Genomic DNA, 10976 nt, shown 5'->3' on the forward strand with positions numbered 1-10976 from the left:
AGCTAAAAGTACATCCTGTTTTTATGAAATTTGCAAGCTAAGTGTGTAAAGCAACGTTTCATCTTTCTTGGACTCTATAAAAACTCTGAAAAGACACCTTGGAAATTAGGTAGGGTGTGTGTGGAGAAAGGAGAGACACCACTCTCCTATCTCCCCCAACTTCACCTTGCCTCATCTTCTTTCTCCACCAACCAAGCTGCTTGCCTGCCCGCCACTGAAGACTGAGATCTGCCAGGCTTAAGAAAACTGGGATCTGTCATGCTACATGCAACGGGGACCAGCCGTGTTCCACATGTGAGTTGTGAAACATCCTGTCTCTGAATCTTCCCTGCCTCTGTGGGACTGCTGTAACTGCCCAGCCTGAGCAAGCAGGGACTGGAGGGCCGGCCGAGACCAGCAGCAGAAACCGAGCATCACATCTGCGTTTCAAAAGCTTCATTCCCAACCTCTTCCTAGAGTGGCAAAGATAACATCGAAAGAACCAAGAGGAAAGAAAAGGGTAAAATCTGCTTCCTCTCTCTCTCTCTCCCTCCTTCTCCCTCCCTCTCTCTCTCCCTCCCTCTCTCTCTCCCTCCCTCTCTCTCTCCCTCTCTCTCCCTCTTCTCTCTCTTCCTCTCTCTCTCTCCCTCTCTCCCCCCCTCTCTCTCTCCCTTTCTCTCTCTCTCTCTCTCTCACACACACACACACACACACACACACACAAACTACACACAAAGTAGTTTGCCGGTGGTACACTTTTTCTTTGCTTCTAAAAAGAAATCTTAGCGGTTTTCTAACTGTTTCTATTTCCTCTCTCTCTCTCTCTCTCTCTCTCTCTCTCTCTCTCTCTCTCTCTCTCTCTCTCTCTCTCCATTTCTCAGAAACTAGTTGATTAATAAATAATACATCAGTTTTTAGAATTAAGGGATAACTTGTTTGAGTTTTAATATTTTGAACCTGAGTTCTTTCTGCAATATTTAAGCAGACTGTAACACCTGCAGAGGACGATTTAGAAAGAGAATATAACTCCCTTATAATTGAAAGTGTTTGTACTTGGCTCTACTTTGTATTGTAAAGTCTAGAGATCAGATCTGGTAAAATGGGATTTAGGGGTCTAGCTAAAGTTTCTATTCAGTCAAGTTTTCATTACACTTCCCTTTTCTGTGTTTAGGAAGCAGATTTCAGAAAGGTACTTTATTCCCACTTACTACTGAGCCCACAGTCTGCCTGAACTCTTCTTAGAATCCACCCCAAGGCACAGGCATTTTGGTGACCTAAGGTGCACACAGACAACAAGCCTAGATTCAGCTGTGGAGCTTGAGTCCCCCGAGTAAAGAGCTTTTTAAGATGAACAGCATTCTTGGCTGATTGCAGAAGGTGCTTCATACACCTGAAATTGCCAAAACTATGTTGAACTTTTGCAAAAAATTCTTGGCACGGTTTTGGCCTGGTCTGAGAAACACTTTTCCAGACAATTCATGAGAACAGGAGTTACTACATAACAAAGAGCTCTGCCAACAGGCAGACTAGACATGGCTAAGCATTTTGGAAGGTAAAGGAATTTAATAGTATAAGCATAGGTCATTTTGTGGCAGTTGACCTTTTTGCCACAGTACTGACAAGACTGCTAAGATTAGGAAGAAATAAGATATTGGGAAGTTATTTATCAGATACCATGGATATGGGGACAAAGCAAGAGTTTAGAGCTTCTACAATGAAAGTCATAGTTGAAATAATTTTACTATTTTTAAACCTACTTTATTTGTAACTTTCTTCTTCCTTTACTAGCATGCTCTTTAGCCAGTTTTCATACTATGCTCCTCATTAGACACATGTGGCCTTTCCTCTTGGGCACAAACACTGACAACATGATCCACATGATGGTTTTCTCAGGGTTAGATGCTGGTAAACACGCCTTGTGCAGCGCAACAAGTGAAATCCAGGCAGAATATTTGGGAGCATGTGATGAGTTGACCCTGGCTGGATGCCTGGTGCTCACCAAGGCCACTCTGTTACTCCCCTTGTCAGATGGGCAAGGGAGAGAAAATATAACAAAGGGCTCGTGAGTTGAGATAAGAGCAAGGAGAGATCACTCACCAATTACTGTTATGGTCAAAACAGACTCAATTTGGGGAAATTGATTTAGTTTATTACCGCTTAAATCCGAGTGGAATAATGAGAAATAAAACCAAATCTCAGAACACTTTCCCCCTAGCCCTCCTTTTCTTCCTTGGTTTAACTCCGCTCCTAAATTCTCTACCTTCTCCCCTCCAGCAGTGCAGAAGGACAGGACAGTCAGTTCATCACACATTTCTGTGGGCCTGCGGAGTGATACCTGCTCCACTGTGGACCTCCATGGACTGTAGAGGGACAGCCTGCCTCATCATGGTCTTCACCACAGGCTGTAGAGGGATCTCTGCTCTGGCGCCTGGAGCACCTCCTCCCCCTCCTTCTCCACTGACCTTGGTGTCTGCAGAGCTGTTTCTCTCACATATTTTCACTCCTTTCTCTGGCTGAAGTTGCCAGGGTTTTTTCCCCTTTTTAACTCTGTTATCATGGAGGCACTCTGATGGGTTTGGCCTTGGTCAGCAGCAGGTCTGTTTTGGAGCCGGCTGGCACTGGTGGGAAAGCTTCTGGCAGTGTTTCACAGAAGCCACCACTGTAGCCCTCCCTGCCAATATCAAAACTTTGCCACACAGACTAAGTACAGAAGGTAAGATATTGGTGCCTCAGGAGTTCTGTTCAGTGCTTCAGAGTCTTGAAGTTTATTGTGTTTGCCTCAGAAAACAGAGAGAACATATTTGTGGTCCTCCCTGACAGTTTTACTTTTTCTCTGTGTTTGGATTGAGTGTCTTGTCCTCTCACACACTTTTCTGGTGTGTACAGAATAAAGTCCTCTGTGGACTAGGCCTGAAACACCAAGAAATGCTTTCTTCAGAAGCACCTAGTAACTGGGAAAAGTACAGCTCTTACAGATTGTTATATTTGATGGCTCTGGAAGTTGTTCCTATTTTTCTTTTGAAGTTATCAAATTTGCTGACTTTCCAGGCACACTGAAAAAGACATTGATGTAAGAGGGTTTTCAGAGGACGCAGAGACATGCTTTCCAGCTGACAGTGGAGGTAGATAGCTGGCTGACTGAACTGCTGGGGCTTAACTTAACAGTGTTTTTGCATAATTTATTACGGCAGTTCCATAGAGCCTTGGGAACTGATCTTGATGATTTTAAATTTAAATAAATAAATTATGGACTGTGGGACAAACTGGCACTCAGTTCCAGGAGATGAACCTGAGACACATCAAAGGCAGGATCCCAGTGCCAGAATCAACTGCAGTTTTACCACTATGCTATGCTATGGAATTATCTTAAACCACAACGATACCGTTGGATTTGCAGGGGGGAATTTAGCATCAATCTCCTTATACAAAACAAATAAACAAAATCAGCACTGCATTGTGATATTAACACAGCACAACACAGAGCCAGAATGAATTATCATCTACATTCAGAAGTGCCACTGCAGTGCTGGTTGCTTCACAGATAAATAAAAGTATCTAACTGTTGATCTGAGAAGCTTGTGATTACAGAGCACAGCAATGACCTGTAGAGATTGTGACCAATAGGGTAACTCAGAAGAAACCATGATTGTCTAAGGCTGTGCAGATTAAGTCAGCATTTTACCCTGCTGGGATATGCAGTCCTGCTGCTTTCATTCATTGTTGGCCTCTTTTGTCTATCCAATCAACTCTAGGGAAAAAGGACTGAAAGAGTTAACTAAGAGATATAAATGATGATTATGGCAGAAAACTATCCCCAGGACTAGAAGACGGGCAAGGACAATGACAACAGATCTGGATGGCTAAAACACTGGGAGAGAAAATACAACCTGAACTGCAACATTCCTTTTAAACCAATGGGGAGAGACATCAGGGAGTAATGCAACAGAGATTAACTATGTCAAATTGGTAAGAAAATTAATAAATAGCCATTACACATCACCTAACAGCATGATCATTGTCAGAGAGAGCAGAACTTCTCTGGAGTTTTCTTCTCTGTCAGCTGGGCAAGAATCCAGAAGGGGAACAGACTCAGAGGCAGCTTTCATTTGAAAGACAATTTGTTTATTAGCCAGGCGGAAAATCCCATTAAAAAGGGAGGAATTTCCATGACTGTGCTGCAGTATTAATTTTTAAGTATTCTGCAAAAAAACTCGGATATTTTGCATAAGATAAAACCACAATTCTAGATGGGACCTTGAGTGGGAGGTGGGGCATGAGCTGAGTTCTCCGTGAGAAGTCCCAGGAGGCACTTTGACTCGAGAGATGTAAGACTCCTTCTCTGCCAGATGTATATGTAAGATATTTTTAGACTGGATTATGCTAACTGCATTTGGTGGGAATGGTTGCTTCCTGAAAGGGACTGAGTGTGTGCAATGTTGGATATGACTTGTGTCACTCCTTTTGTGCTCATTTGGTAACACTGCTCTTGCTAAAATAAGGTTCTGACTCCTGGTATGTTCATCCACCTAAATAAATGTGGGACAGGGAGTGGGGGCTGAGCACTAGTCCCCAGCTATTCTATAATGAATTTTCTGTTTGCTTATGGACTGGCCTGAGCATTTCAATGAACTTTTTCCAAGACAGAACCCAGCCATGCTTCTAGAGAGTTTTTTGTTTTGTTTTGTTTTGTTTTGTTTTTCCCAGGAACACCTCCTGAAAGGCACCATGAATGAACCTGACCTTCCAACACTGGCCTATGTCCCCATGCCACACACTGGTATGAGCAAAACACCCACTCACAAGTTCTTGATGTTCAAAATTGCAGAGGAAATCTGAGATTAGTTCAGAAAATAAAAGAAGGTAAAGTTCCCTACCCCTCTAAATCACAATTCTGTTGCCTAAGGGGCAGCAGCAGGGTGCCAGAGGACATCCAGAGAGAGGATGGGGTGAGAATGATACAGGAGAGACATGCTCTGAGCAGTGTGGATGTGAAACAGTCCATATCACTCAGAGATACAGAACAAACCTTCTGTTTTGTTATTTTTAATAGAGTGGACATAGCCTTTGCCATCTAGCCTTTAAAATTGAGATAATGGAATTCAAACCCTCCCCCAGATGCCCAAAGAAAACAGCAAACATTGTTTTCCCATGGAGACCATTAGGCCAGCAGGAGCACATCACAGGTCAGGACCAGCTCACAGGTGGGTTTTGCAAGAAAGATAGCTGACAGATCTATCAGATCCTTGCCTCCACAATGTGGTGTATGAACAATCTCATCCGGAAACTCTCCCACAGGGAGGCTTTCTATGTTGTCATGTGCAACACTCACCCAGACTGAAGGAGAGATCAGTTTTGCAAATGTCAATGGATTAAACTTTTTCACCTTGAGCATCTTGTAGGACCACAGCATGAGAGAACCCCTACAAATGCATACCTACATGATCTGTTAGCATCTTCCGTTTTGATTTGTACCTTCCATTGCCCCAGGCATGCTGTCAGTTACTGAATCTCAGCTGCAGGTTGGAAAATTCTAGCCAAAGGGGATCTTCTATAAGTGTCTGAATTCAATTATAAAGCACTCATATGACCATTTCACAAGATATTTTAACTGGAAAAAACCCAACAAGAAAAGTGATGTAGGGATTAAGTTTTAACTCTGCAGTGCCATGACCTTTTAGCTGATGCGAATTGATTTTCCTCTTTAATGTTGATAATAAGGGATGTTGATAATAAAGACTGCTGATAATAAAGATTAACTAGGTATTTCTAAATAAAAATGGCAGGCCTCTACTGTGGTTCACTTGCAGGAAAACTGATCCAAATTCCTTTCGAGATCTAAGGACCGAAAGAGAAGTGCAATATGCAAAATAATTATTATAATCCATAATTTTCACTGAAACAAAGCAGAACAACAAACCATTATAATAGTAAATTGAATTGTAAACTGGCAATATGCCAAGGTGTATATCAGCTGAGTCTTCCTACTTGTCTGTTGACAAAATAAAGAGGATTAGGGGAATGACTCATCTGTTTGGAAAATTTAAAGTTGCAAAGAAATTTGAACCACAACATTTAATAAGCAATAACTCACTGCACCAAAACTTCTGTTCACTTACAGCTGCAGTCTCCAGCTGGTAAATTGTGGATGCTCTGGAGCAGCAGAACCAACCCAACTCTGACGTCAGTTCCTCATCACCAGGTTGTATCTTCTTGTGTTTGCTATGGTCTCTGTGAGTGGGGTCATATTAGCAACAACAAAATATGTGATTGATGCCCAAAAAGGTGTAATAAAACTGTTTAGAGACAGAGTTTTAGTCCATAAACAGCAAGGTATTTATTCAGGCAACATTGGGGAGCTCCTGGTTCACACCGGACAATAGAGTTCCAAAGGAATCAGTGTAAAGTCAGGGTATTTATACAATTTCTGTGAGAGATTCCATCATTTCTATATGAATATTCATACTATTACAACACTTGATTATAATATTCATAGCAGGCGGAATCCAAGCGCAGTCAGGGGTGGAGTCGTCTTTTTGAGGAATATTATGGTGGGAGATCCTCTTACTTCATCTGGTAAAGGTCATATTTCAGCTCCTCATCCTTGGTGAACTTTTCAACTTCTGCTAGTTTCTGCTGACTTCAGGATAGGTTGTGCCAGAGTACTGTATTCGAATTCCTTATCTCCTTTATTTATTCTTCCAGTATGTCAGTGTGTTCTGTACTCAGACTCTTTATCTCCCTTATATGTCCGTGTGCACATATTTTTGCATTGCAGTATTGTCTTGGACGAACCCCAAGTTCATCTTTGGATAACTCCCAAACTTGGTTTCTATCTAAAAATTTCTTAAGGCTCAGTCTCAGGATCTATGTTTTATGTTAACTCTTTTGGGTTTTGGGTTCTGCTCTGTTTCATGATGTATTTGCATAGCAGAAAATCCTGGTTTTGCTGTAGCTGTCTGTGACAATTTTATTCCTGGGTGCAGTGCAGTCAGGGTTTTAATATTTCCTACTAGATTTATCGCCTCCTATATGAAATCTGGATTCTTCCTATATCAAGTTTAGATTCATAATGTATCAGAAGTTGTGGTTTAAAACCATTTGTGACCATCTGATGCCTGAGCTGTTTTAAAAGCTTTGGGAAAGACTACTCTGTTCAAACTCAGACTTCAAATTCCTCCTCACCCCCTGTTATCAGAGCAGCCAGCAACTCCTTGCCCTGCAGGCGCTGGTGAGGGCTCCAAACTGTGCAGCAGCTCTGGGCAAAGGCATCACAGTGCTGGGCAGATCCTGGCAAACTGCCCGTCCATCATCTCATCTCTAGCCTGGGCTCATTCAGCCCAAGCTGCTGCTTTGTCTTCATGTCACAAAATCCCGATGTCATCAGACACCTAAGCAAAACTCAAACTTCAGTCTGCTCAGCAGCCTGGTGAGGATCTAGGTAGCAGGTTTGTATAAGTGCTGTGTGGTTATGCCTCCACTATGCATAACTGCACTGTGTTGGTGTTTGGCAAGTGCCATCTGGTTTTCATTTTCTTTCACGGCAGAATTCATCACCTCCACCCACACAGATTCACAGTGCTACTGCCTTTCTGCTTTCGAGACAATTTCAGCTACACTGAGTGTGTTTGATTTACTTTAGCTGAACCCAACAGACATCACCATCAAATCATTCTCCTTCAAATTAAAAGTAATTTGATTTGCAAATCTTAGCAAGATCGGACTACTCATAAAATCTTATCCAATAAAGTAATAAGATGCTAGGAAGACGAAAGGACCAACTGTATAATAACTGTGCTTACCACAATCTAGGAACATACTCTGGAGAAGCATCTTGAGCACATCAAAACCCATCAAAGCTATATAAGCAGTTAGAATAATAGTGAGCAATTAAGACAGGTATAGAGAAGAAAACACCTATTGTAGCTCAGTACAGGGAATTGTTTAATAGTCCTTGTTGTGACTCAAATTACTATTTCTGTTTGAAAAAGACTGGAGGCATCTTTCATTAAAAACTAATTTTTGAATCTTACATTTTGAGAGGGGGCACTGGCTTGTTCTATTTGTGTATCTGTGTACAGGCAAGGTGAACAAAATAAAATTAAAACTAACAAGGAGCAAAAGATAGAGCTGACTACAGAAGTTACAAAAACGAGTAGCTGCCAAACCAAGAAGGATGTTTTATTGTAGGTTCTCAAGACTTCCAGTGAACACTTTTCTCCCCTCCACTTAAGCACATACACTGGAAACACCATTGGACATAGCCATAAGGAATACTGTAGAGAGAGTAAGATCCAAAGCGGCCTGGTGACATGGATTATTTTCTTTCTCAGTCACACCAAAAGCACACTTTACATTGTAATTTGATGTACTACTCAGCTGTGTCTTAGGATTCACTTTACACAATAGTCATTTTCATTGACGGGCATTGTGTGTTGAGGTATTGTGAATTGCAAACAGGATTACCAGGTTAAAGGGACATTGTCAAAACCCATTATTTTACATGCACATATACACATTAAAAACCTTATTAAGTTTAATAAATCAAGCAGGCAAAAGCCTAGAAAGTGTCAGAATTAATGTTATCTGTGTAACTCTAAATCTGTCTTTTCCCCATATGCATCATGGGTACAATCTTTAATGATACAATCACCAATTTATTTTCTCCCCAGGGGTTCTTGTCTTATTCAGTGTCTTCTGCTGGATGCTCATCCTTCACCTCCCTGTTCCTTGGACATCTCCAGGATCAGTGCACAACCAAACATCCACGTATTTTCCACAGGAATAACAAGTGGAAATTATCTCATGCAGGGGACATGTCCTCTGTGTAATTGAAAGCCATATTTAGTAGAAAGGCATTAGAGTGTCTGACTGTTTTAAAATTTTTCTAAATAAGTAGAGAGCAATATACTTTCTTAGAAGTCACTGATTTAGGCAGAAGATAAAGCAAATCCATTGCATGAAGGACTTCAGCCTGAATAGTACAACTTCAGAGGTCAAGAGTAAAGAAAACCAGTGTCTAATAAAGGTGAATGTTGGAAAGTTTCAACTAAGTGGCATGATTGGCTTTACCAATCACTTGGCTTGTATTTAGATAAACCCACTGTAGTCCCTGGGAGTTTTCTCAGCAGCCTTGTTGAAGAAGACAAAAAGGACACCAGAAGCTAGGGTCTTAGACCAGGCCCTAAGTAAAACAAATGCAAAACAAATGGGAGGAGAAAGTGTCCAGGGCAAGTTCTGCTCCCTCTTCTGTTCTGTCCCCTCAGGGTGGTCTGTGCATGAGTGGGTTTGCTGCAAAACAAAAGCCATCCTTGTAGGACACCTGGAGACCTCTAGGCTGTAGATGCAGCAGCAGCAGCCAGCTTCCCCTTTTGTTTCATTCCTTCCTTTGAGGAGCAAACAAGAAAACAAAAAAGCAGGGACTAATACAAGGCTTCAGGTTTGCTTTCACTCATTTTAAAAAAATAAGGTAGTTAAGCCAACTGCAGCACCTAAAATAGTCTTATCCCATAACAAGAATGAAGCAACCCAATCCCATTTGTCTCACAGTTTCTGGGTTGCCAATATTGCTTCAATTTTACCCCTCATCCCTCCTCCACTGGATCTGATTATCTGTATAAAACGCTAACAAATTCTCTGTTGAATTTGAAAAAGCAGCAGTATTTGCATTTCGAACACTCGGCTGTTCAGGATTCAGCCCATTTAATTATTACGCTTCAGAGGATGTACTTTACTGAGGAGGCACAGCCTAGTGGCAGATGAGCAGTGGGAGCGCTGACCACTCGGCCTGCTGATGTTTATTCAAATGCTACCAATTGCCATTCCTGATTTGGAGCCTAATCTACACTTCGAATTTGAGACTGCTATCCCATCGATAGCTCTATCCCAGCACTAGCTCTTTAAATATGTGCACTGGTAATCTCATTTAATTTGACTAGGCTCACATAAATCTTTGTTTAACAAAAAGGGTACATTTCCAGTCTGTGTCATGAACTTGTCAATGCCACTGTGTTCTACTTAAATTTTGAATGCGTTGTTTATTTGGATTCAGGTCTATCCACACTACAGTGAAAAAGAAATTCTTCCATAGGGTATAACAAAACTTTTTAGAAGGTGCTCAAATTTCCTCTCTCTTAAATTTTTCCACTGTTTCATTATCTACAGTGTGGTTATGTCAAGCTCTCTTGGCAACATGCAGACTTTTATCTCACAGACTGTGTAGTGCCAAGCACTTTCTTTTCCTTTGAAATAATACAGGGTTTGAGATTTTTAGATTAAGCTGCAAATGTTTCTTTTCTGATAAAGATTTTGGGTCAAGCAGCTATTACTCCTTTCTTAAACCAACTGAAATTTCCCCCAGGCAGAACAATAACAGGAGATGTCATAAAATCCATTAAAACTCATACTCTGGAATTAATGCAGTGAGTTAGACTGGAGCAATAGCATTCCTTGGGACACCTGATCTGATCTGATGGATCCCTCACACCAAAACAGACCTCCTTTTGAGAGCATGGAAGTTTCAGATACTCTTACCGAATTATATATTGTTTTTCTTTAGCACCAGCCCATTTCCTTGGTGAAGACCTCCCAGGGCAAGGGCTGTCTCTGTACAGTGCAAACATGGCAGGGAACTACTGTGGATACTGGGTGGCTCAGGCAATTTCATTATAGAAGCATTTGTTACTGCTCTTCTCTCCCAGCATGCCTGGGACACAGACTAGATCAATAAAGATTAAATTAAAATAACATACATATGTATGAGTGTTAGATTATATATACTGCATCTGCTGCATACCTCTCCTGCTATATTTAATCTATATACATGAGTGAGTGTGTTGGTGTTTCGGATACATACAATATGGAACACATACAATCTAAAATTTACATTACTTCTGTTTCTTGAGCAAGTTAACATTTGCTGGGGAAGGTTATATTCTTTATTAGACCTAGTGAGATAGTTGCTTTAAAATAAAGGCAATAATTGTTATATGAGGCCTTGC

The 10976-nt window shown here is 41.2% G+C and overlaps 1 long non-coding RNA gene across 1 annotated transcript; it reads left to right on the plus strand.

Moving 5' to 3' along the window:
* Nucleotides 1–2641: 2641 nt before the first annotated feature.
* Nucleotides 2642–10694, plus strand: LOC139670482 (uncharacterized). The gene is made up of 5 exons (XR_011697486.1): nt 2642–2692; nt 3732–3945; nt 4684–4756; nt 6098–6178; nt 8649–10694. It is a non-coding gene; the product is annotated as an uncharacterized lncRNA (long non-coding RNA).
* Nucleotides 10695–10976: the final 282 nt, after the last annotated feature.

Source organism: Pithys albifrons, chromosome 1 (genome assembly GCF_047495875.1).
Source record: "Pithys albifrons albifrons isolate INPA30051 chromosome 1, PitAlb_v1, whole genome shotgun sequence".
Lineage (NCBI taxonomy): Eukaryota > Metazoa > Chordata > Aves > Passeriformes > Thamnophilidae > Pithys > Pithys albifrons.